This window comes from Pan troglodytes, chromosome 5 (assembly GCF_028858775.2).
Source record: "Pan troglodytes isolate AG18354 chromosome 5, NHGRI_mPanTro3-v2.0_pri, whole genome shotgun sequence".
Lineage (NCBI taxonomy): Eukaryota > Metazoa > Chordata > Mammalia > Primates > Hominidae > Pan > Pan troglodytes.
Window position 1 is genome coordinate 166,868,623 of NC_072403.2, and position 12,056 is coordinate 166,880,678.

General features: G+C 44.2%; 1 protein-coding gene across 3 annotated transcripts in view; it reads left to right on the plus strand.

The window, feature by feature from the left end:
* SCAF8 (SR-related CTD associated factor 8) overlaps nucleotides 1–11,706 on the plus strand; it is a 175,651-nt gene extending 163,945 nt beyond the window's left edge. For all 3 annotated transcript variants that reach the window (XM_063813592.1, XM_054686448.2, XM_063813594.1), the window contains one exon: nucleotides 10,568–11,706. The gene's annotated coding sequence lies outside the window, so the exon portion shown is untranslated. The remainder of the gene's footprint in view (nucleotides 1–10,567) is intronic.
* The last annotated feature ends 350 nt before the right edge of the window (nucleotides 11,707–12,056 follow it).

The window sequence follows — 12,056 nt, forward strand, 5'->3', positions numbered from 1 at the left end:
ATTTTTAGTAGAGACGGGGTTTCACCTTGTTGGCCGGGCTGGTCTCAAACTCCTGACCTCAAGTGATCCGCCCGCCTCGGCCTCCCAAAGTGCTGGGATTACAGGCATGATCCACCGCGCCTGGCTACCGCAGCCTTTTTAAATCATCATTGCATACCTATTTTAAGAGGGGGGTATTACATACTATGATGGGATTTGTAATTTGGGGATTTGCTAATATCTGAGATGTGTCCCTCACAAATGTCAAGGGCTTCCGTGAAGAGGTACAGGCCTGGACAGTGATGGAGTGCACGCGCCCTGCCAGGGGTGTTGTGTATGAGGTGTGTTTGCGGATGTTGCGTGCTCTTCACCTCTGAGCATGCGAGGGAATTCTCTCTGGGTTGCAGATTCAGCATACCTCAGCTCTCAAACACTTCAAAGGAAGAGATTTCCTTTCCTTTTCTTTTTGAGACAGATTTTTGTTCTTGTTACCCAGGCTGGAGTGTAATGGTGCAGTCCTGGCTCACTGCAACCTCCACCTCCTGGGTTCAAGTGATTCTCCTTCCTCAGCCTTCCGAGTAGCTGGAATTACAGGCGCCCGCCACCACGCCCAGCTAATTTTTTTGTATTTTTAGTAGAGACTGGGTTTCACCATGTTGGCCAGGCTGGTCTCAAACTTCTGACATCAGGTGATCCGCCCACCTCGGCTTCCCAAAGTGTTGGGATGACAGCCATGAGCCACTGTGCCCGGGCCTCGATTTTCTTGTCCCAAATCCTGGCCGAGGCCTCTGAGGAATATGATTATGGAAAGCCACCCATTTTTTTAAAAAAATCATGTCTTTTTCTATTCTTTCCTTTTGGATCTGCCCAAGACAACTGTTCGTGAATCTGCTGTGTTTGTAGAAAAAGAGTATCTATTAGTGGTTCATTAATTTGGATCATGTTTGGAGTTCTCAGTGAGCTTGTTAAAATAAGACACTGTTCCTTTCTTTCTTTTTTTTTCTTTTCTTTTTTTTTTTTTTCCAGACAGAGTTTCACTCTTGTTGCCCAGGCTGGAGTGCAATGGCGTGATCTCGGCTCACTGCAACCTCCATCTCCCTCCATTCAGGCGATTGTCCTGCCTCAGCCTCCTGAGTCGCTGGGATTACAGGCATGCGTCACCACACCCGGCTAATTTTGTATTTTTCGTAGAGATGGGGTTTCGCCATTTGGTCAGGCTGGTCTCGAACTCCTGACCTCAGGTGATCCGCCCGCTTTGGCCTCCCAAAGTGCTGGGATTACAGGCATGAGCTACCGCACCCGGCCAACACTGTGCCTTTCTAAAAACTATTATTCCACTAAAGAAAAAATAGAGAGAGACGTGCAATTCAAGTATAGTCTTTCACTAACGTGATTGTTAGGTATGTTAGAGATAGTAGGAACCTTGGCTGAGTCGTCCTTGCTCTGTGGTTTTAAGTGTAAAAATAACCCTAATTATTGTATTTGCTACCTTGTGCCCACTTTACAGACTTGAAGCCCTGGTTTCTGTAAGTATATGCATACAAGTAAAGATCTAGTGAAGGCATAGCTGAGTCCTCCCATCGAGGGCAGCTGGGCATGGTCCCTGCAAGAACTTTTTCTGGCCATTTGTCCCCTCCTAACCTTGCACCACCCAGGGCTGTGGGTAGGTATTCCTGTCCTAGATATTCCAGGGGTCACTTGTCCCTTGGGCTGCATTTTCTGGCATCCCAGAAAAGTGAGTGGCTTGTCATTTCCTTGACTAAGTCATGTCAATTCTCTGCCACTAATTCAGTTTGCAAATGAGTTTCTTCAGCTATTTAAAAAAAAAAAAAAGCATCTGCTCAAATGGGCGGCCATATAGTCTCTCCAATTCAGTTGTGGAGACAGCTGAGGACACCAGATTGAGTTTGTTTCGGCAAACTGGATATATGAAATTTGAAGATTTTTTTTAAATGGGTGATTGTTCACTTTTTGAAAGGTTTCTTTGCCTACAAAAAGATTAACAATAGGATTTCTTCGAACATTGACTTCTTCCAGCACACTAAAAATAAGATTTAATTAATGCCTTGAGTTTCTAGAGCATACTTTATGCATAAATGTGGCATGCCTGTAAGAAATATTGAAAGTTTTTTAAAGTTAACATTTAAAATTATTAAAAATTTTCATCTGATGGGTTCAATTCTGCTAAAAAAAAAATATTGATAGTTTTCACTCTAGTCTTCAAGGGGTAAGAATGCATCCTACTAAATGATAGTTTGAGGCTGGGTGCGGTGGCTCATGCCACCACTTTGACTCATTCCCAGCACTTTGGGAGGCCAAGGCAGGAGGATCGCCTGAGGTCAGGAGTTCGAGACCAGCCTGGTCAACATGGTGAAACCCTATCTCTACTAAAATACAAAAATTAGCCGGGCGTGGTGGTATGTGCCTGTAGTCCCGGCTACTCAGGAGGCTGAGGCAGGAGAATCACTTGAACCCGGGAGGCGGAGGTTGTAGTGAGCTGAGATCGCGCCACTGCATTCTAGCCTGGATGACAGAATGAGACTGTATCTTAAAATAAATAAAATAAAATTAAATTGAATTCAATAAAAAAAATTTTGAACATGCCAGATTTTAAAGTGAGAGCAGCAGCACATCATGTGACCTGCCACGCATTAATCTTACAGTATTTGTTCTTGGAAACTTAAAGTCAAACCTTTTCACCTTTAAGCTAGAAGGAGAAGGATCTGAAGTCAGCTCTCATGTAAAATGCATCAGCTCTCAGCATCAGCCTGCAGTCTGAAGGCCTCCAAGCAGTCGAGGTGATTGTACTGCCAATGGAATGAGTGTCATGAAGCTGCCTTGTACAAATGGCCTAGAATGATTACGCGCTGAGCAGGTAGACTTTCCTCTTCCAGGATAGCTATTTAGTGTTATTCCATTTCATTGAATGTTGAATGGCCATTAAGCCCCATGCCTGGGAGTCTAATCTTACCAAGATGAATTCAGACGTTGGCCCTGGCTGTGGGGAGTCTACGTTCTCACTTTCCTAGCCTGTCAACATGGCAGTCTGCTGTCAGGTGACAGAGTGGTTGGTGCCTTGAACAACCTGTTTTTGTCCTCTTTCTCTTGCAGCTTCTTGTCCTATCGGCCAACCCCCGCCCTGAAGGCCAGTGTCAAAGTGTCAGGGTGTCAAAGTGCAGAATTGTCAGGTCATACGTAGTCAAAAACAATCAGGTGTGGTTCTCTGTGCGCTGTTAGCAGAAATTCCTTGGATTTTTTCTTGTACCTCGACAGGAGCATGGACATTGACTTTCTTTTGGAACACATGTGTCTTGATTCCTAGTTACTTGTGATTCTCTCATCCAAGTAGGAATGGCCCAGAGATAGAGGGAGAGTGTTGGGAGGTGGAGGGGGAAAGAGGCAGCCTGTTTAGTTTCTGGGGCTGGGGAGCAGAGTGGAGAAAGGGCATATCCTGATTCCCTAGTGGCCAGGGAGGTGGAGAGTGTGTGGTCAGCACACTCACTGCCACCGGACCTATGACAAGGTGGTGGCCTCTTTCATCACCTTTTAAATCAATAACAGAGGAGCTCCCAGTCAAGGAAAGGAGGGGGAAGATGGGGATCTGAACAGGGCTCTCCTCGGAGACATGACCAAGGGAGGCTCGTGACTGGGCAGCCTTACCTACTGGGAAGGCCTGGCAGAGGTGGCAGCATTAGGTAGAGAGGTGTGGCTGGTTGAGCCCCCTCAAGGTAGAGCAGAGAGGGCAGAGCATCCCAGAAGGAGGAAACGGGAAACCCCGGCCTTGCTCCTGTAACTGCATGTGTCATTGAAGGTGTCATCTCTGCTGTCCCCTTGGTCCCCAGGGCGGCCTGAGAACGCGGCTGGCAGAAGGAAGAATGGGTACCCTTCCAGCTTCTCACTCAACCCCACAGTTAGCCTCAGGGGCGGTGTTAATCTCCATTTGACAACTGAGGAAAGTGGGAGTAGCTAAGGAGCTTGCCCAAGGAGTGCACGCCTAATGAACAAAACCAAAGATGCAAACCCAGCGCATCTGATTCCAGATCCCCAGTGCATGCTTCTCCCCTGTGTGCTCACCTGCCTCCCCATGTATGGGCCTGCTGGAGGGGTTCTGCCATGCCCTGAGACCCTATGCTCTGGGACCCCATGCCTCCCTCTCACCAGCTCACGACACCGGACTCCCAATACCTACGGAAACTTGCCGCCATAAGTGTCTAAAAACAAAAACAGAAAACATTTATGGAAATGGCTCAATCCATCATGGTCCCAAAGTTCACGTAGTATTTGGATTATTCATGCCAAATGACGTAATTTTTCAGGATATAATATCTGAGATATTTGAACAAAATGAACAAGGGGCATTGTAGGACCAAGAGTCAGAGCATCACTTGGATTCTCAATCGTATCTTCCTGGGCAAGTGTAAAACCTCTGAGCTTGTTTTCTGGTATTAAAATGAGAGCCTTGTGCCTTGCAATTCCTAAGGTCTGATTTCGTGCTCATAGGATCCCTCTTTCCGTAGTGGTAGACTTAGGTCACTTCTTTGGGGACTCTCAAGGATCGTGTGAGTGATGCACGTGTGGACAGGAGGCAGGAAACATGATCTCAGTTAACAGAGGAGTCCTGGGTATCCCCCATCACAGGAATAAACTTCCCTAATAGGAAATGATTGCCTTGATGTTATTGTAATTATTCTTAACACTGGGTACTTGAAAAGACATGACTTCATATTGTTCTAATCTAATGGGACATAGCTCCACACATTTTAAGTAGGTTTTTAACTACAGAACAATAAAACATTTAGCAAATTATGTTCAAACGTGTCTGCACACACTGATACTTCCAGCTCGGTGCCAGCCATTCTGCTCCCATATGGGCTGACCAAACAGATCAGCTGGAGGAGGCAGCTTGGGTTCTGGCATCCATGAGCGACTCTGGCACCTTCCCTTCCACATGGCAGGGCAGGCTGGCTGAGGCTTGGAACTGAATGTGGTTGGGAGAGGCCCTCATTCAAACCGAGTTTCCTTGGTACTACTCCATCATGTTTTTAGCCCACTGGTTATTAATCCAATGTTATTAGTGCTGGAACAAATCACTCATGTGGATTTTCTGTCTCTTGGCTTCTTAATCACACGCCTTCATCTTTTGTGGAGCGCAAAGGAAGAGGAGGACGTTGGATGCCAGTTGCCAGCTTTGCTGATTACTGGCAGGGCAGCTCTGATAAGACCTTCACCAGGGGAAAATGGAGATTAATTTTAAAAGAGTCAGAGCCTCTCTGTAGATGGTATCTCTATATTGTCCTCCTAGCCTTCTCTTTCTCAGCTGTAATTTATAGATGATTCTTCAGGCTGTACGCAGTTTACAGCCTGCTAATAGGTCATTTGGAAATCAGCTAAGAGGGGCAGATGATAACTAGATCACAGGAACCTTTACATTATAACTGAAGTTGGCTGGGCCCAGCGGATCACCTGAGGTCAGGAGTTCGACACCTGCCTGGCCAACATAGTGAAACCCTGTCTCTACCAACAATACAAAAATTACCCAGGCATGGTGGCACGCACCTGTAATTGCAGCTACTAGGGAGGCTGAGGCAGGAGAATCACTTGAACCTGGGAGGCAGAGGTTGCAGTGAGCCGAGATTGCGCCACTGCACTCCAGCCTGGGTGACAGAGACTCTGTCTCCAAAAAAAAAAAAAAAAAATTAGCAGTGTGTGATGGTGCACTGTTGTAGTCCCAGCTACTCAAGAGGCTGAGGTGGGAGGATCGCTTGAGCCCAGGAGTTCCAGGGTGCAGTGAGCTGTGATTGCACCACTCTGCTGCATCCTGAGTGACAGAGCAAGACCCTGACTCTAAAAAACAAAAACTGAAGGTAACTCAATGTTTCTTCATGCAATTGGCCCCTTGTGGTTGTTTCTCTGAGGAGCCACTCTGCCAGGTCCTTTCCCTCTGTCCCTCTTCTATGACCTCATGAAATTGACCTGGAAGCCTGGCCACTGTCCCTTAGTTGGATTTCTGTAGGTGAGAGGGGATGTCGCTGTTTTGGAAGCAGTTGGGCCTCCCTGCAATCCTGAGCACTGCTGGGCCCTCATCAAGAAACAGTCTCAACTGGGCATGGTGGCTCATGCCTGTAATCCCAGCACTCTGGGAGGCCGAGGTGGGCAGATCACCTGAGGTCAGGAGTTCAAGACCAGCCTGGCCAACATGGTGAAACTCCATCTCTACTAAAAATACAAAAATTAGCCGGGCATGGTGGTGCACATCTGTAATCCCAGCTACTTGGGAGGCTGAGGCACAAGAATCACTTGAACCCAGGGGGTAGAGGTTGCAGTGAGCCGAGATCACGCCACTGCACTCCTGCCTGGGTCACAGAGTGAGACTCCATCTCAAAAAAAAAAGAAACAGTCTCATGGGCTGCAGTGTAGGGTGACTGCCCAGATGTCTGGTTGTTGAGGTATGTAGGGGAAGCAGTCTTTGAAAGAAAAGGCATATAATTTTGGGGTCAGGCATACTTAGCTTGAAATCCAGTCTCTGCCACTTTCTAGGTGTGTCATCTTGGCTAAGTTATTTAACCCCTTTGAACCTCAGTTTTTTCATTTGCAGTGTGAGATTAATGAATACCTCTAGGTTGGTGCAAAAGTAATCGTGGTTTTGCCATTACTTCCCTTTTTTTTTTTTTTTTTTCCCAAGATGGAGTCTTGCTCTGTCACCCAGGCTAGAGTGCAGCGGTGCCATTTCGGCTCACTGCAACCTCTGCCTCCTGGGTTCAACCGATTCTTCTGCCTCAGCCTTCCAAGTAGCTGGGATTACAGGCATGCACCACCATGCTCAGCTAATTTTTGTATTTTTAGCAGAGGCACGGTTTCACCATGTTGGCCAGGCTGGTCTCGAACTCTTGACCTCGTGATCTGCCCACTTCGGCCTCCCAAAGTGCTGAGATACAGGCGTGAGCCACTACGCCCAGCTGCCATTACTTTCAATGGCAAAAACCGCAATTACTTTTGCACCAGCCTAATACTTTTCAGGGCTGTTTGGCAGTATTAAATAAGCGATGTAAGTTACCTGACACCAGGGGACTGCTAGCCAGTGACATCTGTTTGAGCAGCACCTTCATTTCCATGTGCCTTCATTGTCGTCCATTTTATGAAAGAATCACTGTACTATGCATTTAGAAACCGAGGACAGTTATAGCAAATACATTGTTTATGGCAGTTTGTGCTGCAGAAAACTGGTTCTAAAATTTTTCATTTTCCTCCAGGTATTACTTCTACCTCCAGACACTACCACTTCTCAAATTTATTTCAAAGAGGTCTTACCCTTTGCACCATATTCCCATTGAAAAGTAGGGATTTGGACCTCCTACTGCTTATTTACTATGAAATTAGAGCTAGTATTATGGGAGCTCAGTGCACACTGGTAACTGCTTACAAAGGGTGGTCCTTGACTCTGTGAGGATGCACTTCTTCATAAGAACTATAGCTGTTTATGGAGTTTGAAATAAGCCCACCTGTTTGTCATGTCCCCTCAGCATGGATCTCTGATCCAGATACTTCACAGATCTCTGGAGTAGCTGAGTGTGTATGAGAGACTAGGCTTTATTTATTTGTTTTTTTGTAGAGATGGGTTCCCTCTGTGTTGCCAGGTTGGTCTTGAACTCCTGGCCTCAAGCAGTCCTTCTGCCTCGGCTTCCCAAAGTGCTGGGATTATAGGCATGAGCCACTTGAGTAGGCTTTAAATGCAGCAGCTCATGTTGGGTTTGACACCTAAAAATGGAGTTGCATAGCATATATAGTGGGTGTCTGCTTAGTGGCTCAGCATACGCCAAAACACCATGCACAATGGAGAAAGCAGGAACTGGGGATTGAAAGCTAATAGACTCAGAATTCTAGCTCTGCTATTTGCCATGAGACACTGGGCAAAGCACATATCTGACCCTCAGTTTCTCTCCTTGTGGAGATAGTTATATCTATTTTGCAAGTCCTGATTATGCAGAGACATTAATCACATATCGTGCAAGCTCCAGTCATCGTGTTCTGTTATATCCATTTTGCAAGAATTTGTTATAAAGCACTTACTATGTGAGTGCCAATAGTAGTAATAACACTATGCAGAAGAGATGAAGAACATAGGAAATAATAAATTCATCAGTATTCAGTGTTGGGAGCAAGAGACAGTGTTTTTTTTTGTTGGTGTTGTTTTTTCAAAAGTGAGCACCAGCTTGGGCAGGTCGCCTGAGCTCGCTCATCTCAGCTGCCTCCCCAAGCGGAAGCTGACTCCCTTGTTGTAAGGACCAGAGCACAAACATGAGAAGCCTTTGCAAACTAAAGCACTCTCCAAGAGACATTGTCAAGCCCGTCATCTCCATGCCTCTGTACTGTTACTTGCATTTCTCCTTTTCAATACCCACATTCTTCAGCGAGGAATCATTTCACACGTACTTGTAGTGATGCCATCAGGCACTTAAAGTATATACTAAATCATCCCAGAGGCCAGGCATGGTGGCTCACACCTGTAATCCCAGCACTTTGGGAGGCCGAGATGGGCAGATCACTTGAGGTCAGGAGTTCAAGACTAGCCTGGCCAACATTTCTCTACTAAAAATACAAAAATTAGCCAGGCATGGTGGTGCGTGCCTGTAATCCCAGCTACTCGGGAGGCTGAGGCACAAGAATCACTTGAACCCAGAGGGCAAAAGTTGCAGTGAGCCGAGATCGCACCACTGCACTCCGGCCTGGGCATCATAGTGAGACCCTGTCTCAAAAACAACAACAAAAAATCATCCCAGAAAGCCATGGTCATAAAAATACTTGCCAGAATCCCATAATAAATTTTACTTACATTTTAAGTTCATTTGTCGAGACAGAAACATTTATTTCTCTTATTTGGCAACAAAGAAACACACATTTAGTCTGTGTTAGTATATGTGCCTGTGTTTACAGATCATTTTACAGGTCCCCACTCCATAATTTGAGTGAATTTGTATCATTTTCTTTTTGTTCACCATTGTGATCTCTGTGCCTTTACCACATAAATATTGATTTGCTGTGGACAACTGCCCGATCCGGTTACAACCTGGCAAATCTTATCCAGATTTAAGAAAATGACTCTGTAACTTTAATCTTGTTGCTATTGAGAGTCAAATGACTGAGCTTATCTTATCTTCATTGCCTTTTTCTTTCTTGGGTAGCTTTTAAGTCAACTTTTTTGTTTAAGTAGCTTTTAAGTTTGAAGAATAAACTCATTAGCAAACACTTAGAATAATACAAAATAATAGATGATATTTTGGCACCAGTTTTGTTTTGTATGGATCATCACACGTTTCCCTCGATGCCAAAAGCACAGTAGAAAGACGAAAAATATTTCAGCCACCTTTCTTGTCACATATGACAGGATGCCTTAAAAATAAATGATGCTGGGCGCAATGGCTTACGCCTGTAATCCCAGCAGTTTGGAATGCCAAGGTGGGTGGATCACCTGAGGTCAGGAGTTCGAGATCAGCCTGGCCAAAATGATGAAACCCTGTTTCTATTAAAAAATACAAAACAATTAGCCAGGCGTGGTGGCGCCTGCCTGTAGTCCCGGCTATTCGGGGCTGAGGCAAGAGAATCGCTTGAACCCGGGAGGCGGAGGTTGCGGTGAGCCGAGATTGTGCCACTGCACTCCAGCCTGGGTGACAGAGCAAGACTCCATCTCAAAGGAAAAAAAAAAAAAGTATTCATTTTAGGGTGAGACTTACTATGTTTAGGTCCCATGTCTGCTACCAGACATGTGTCTTGGTAAAGTTACTTGGCGGAGTTACTTAAACTAGTCCAACTGGTTGAATTATATAACTAGATAGTAGGCTCTTACAGAATGCTTCCATGTCGTTATGAATATATTTTTCAGCTTTTATGCGATTATTTCTTAATTTAAGAAAGCCAACAGGGACAAAAAAAGACATTTCTTTGACCTTAATACAGCAAAAGATGTGAAAACATGGAGATGTGTATTTTCAGAATTCTGTACCCATCACGCTATCATTTAAGATTTTAATGGATTTCAAGATGCTAATATTTTGAAAGTTCTCTGGAAGTTCACCTGGTTCTCAACTCCAAGCTGAACGAGGACCACGGACACCCAGGTGTAGGTATTTTGTAAGCCACAGCTTGAGATGGTCATACCTGGTTATGCTCTGTAAGGAGCTAAGAAGGCAGGACCATATGATCCTATTAAAAGGTAGCACTGGATGGCCTTCTTTTTAGACATGCTCCACTGAAGCCTTTTAGTCTACATGTGAAGGAACCAAGGCCCAACAAGTTTAGGTGACTGTGTTAGTCATTGGCAGAATCATGTGTGGAGCCTGGGTCAGCTGACTTCCAGGACGGGGCTGTCTCCTGAACCATTCCAGCATTTGGAGAGCAATGAACACTGCATGACGTGTTTCTTCCTGCTCTGTTGGAAGAAGGCATGGCATTTTAGAGCACAGAAATTCATCAAACATTGAAACATTTGCTGTTGTATTGACACCATCTTTTCTTTAGGAATGATCTTGGAAAAAACTAGGAAAAGTTATTCCATTGACCAGTGATGACCAGTTATTGTTCCTTTTGTCAACAGGCAAGATGATGATGAATGAAGTCCTGGCAGCTTCCTGTGTCCCAGGCCTTGTAGAAATAAATGAGACAGACGTGCTTCAAAGTTCTAATGTGCATCACATCGGATCTTGTTTAAGGAAGCGTTAAAAGGAACCCGCCGTTACCTATTGAGAAGGCTCTGTGCTCTCAGGCATTGTTTCTGATTGAATCCAGAGGTTGCAAGCATGCCTTCCTGTATTACCTGTTGGAGCAGGTTTAATTTTATAAATTTTAAACACAAACTCTATGAGTTTCTAGTTCATAATTGTTCTTTTTGGGGATCCACTCAGATGAACAGTATTGCATCTGTAAGAGATACCCACTTCCCAGGACCAGATTTGATTGGAATATCAGTGGCAACAGACTCCATCTGTAGCTCATCCAGTACCAGTGATGGAAAGGACAGATGGCAAGGAAACCCTTCGGGGGGAAAAAGAAAGTCATATTGTGTTGGACCTACAGATTACTAGAAACATAGCTTTAGTAAAACAAGGCTTTTTTTCTTGAACACAATCTGTGTAGACTGTGTAGTTCTTGATTGGTGGCTTTAATCCATTATCATTAGGTATCTCCTTGAATGTTCTCAAATACTGAAAGTCTTAAGCTTTCATTAAAAAAAAAAAAAGTAAATGCAGCTTTCAGAAAATCCAGGATTCAGTACAGTCTTTGAGTGTTTCACTTCAGCCTCCCTGTCCTGTTATTACCAACAGCAGGTACCCGGGTGGTAGACAAGAAGCCTTATGGGATAGATAAGGAAATGAAGATGAACAAACATATCACATTGTATCGTAAACATACTTTATAAGTACATTTCTTATTAGCTTCTTATCCAGGCAGAGATTATAAAAGTTTGCTGCAAGTATCCAGACCAGAATTTATGTTTTGGAAATTATCAGTGTTCACAATACCTGCAGGGAAGAAAAAAATACAAAAACTCAAATATGAATACTCTTTACACCCAAAAGAATATTTTTATCATTCTTTTATTTGTTTTTGGCTCTGTCAAAAATTAAAGTGCTTGGAATGCTGTAGTCTGTGGTCTCTTGAAATTTAATCAATGAGAACCTAGCATTTTCACAGTATGCTGTCACTTTGGACATTCATAATAAAAATTGAAACTAATTTTGGGTGTTAGTCATTTATTTTGCTGTGTAGCTTAGTGCACCTTTTGTGGTCTGTCTGTGCCTAGTAACTGAGCAGTTTGTATGTATAGAGATGTAGAGGTACATTCATAGTTCAAGCCTTTCACTGTTGTTTTCTATATTTGAACAACCACTCTTTTTATTTATTGAAAGGCCAAGAGATTTTTGAATGCCAAGGCCTTTTTGAATATGCATTCTATAACACGGATTAAAATTAATTCCTGAGGATTATACCTAAGCTTTCTTGAGTTTCTCCTTACAGCAGATTTTCTATTAAATTGATTATATTTTCTATTAAGTAGTAAGTAGGAAACTAGAGAAGGCTATAGG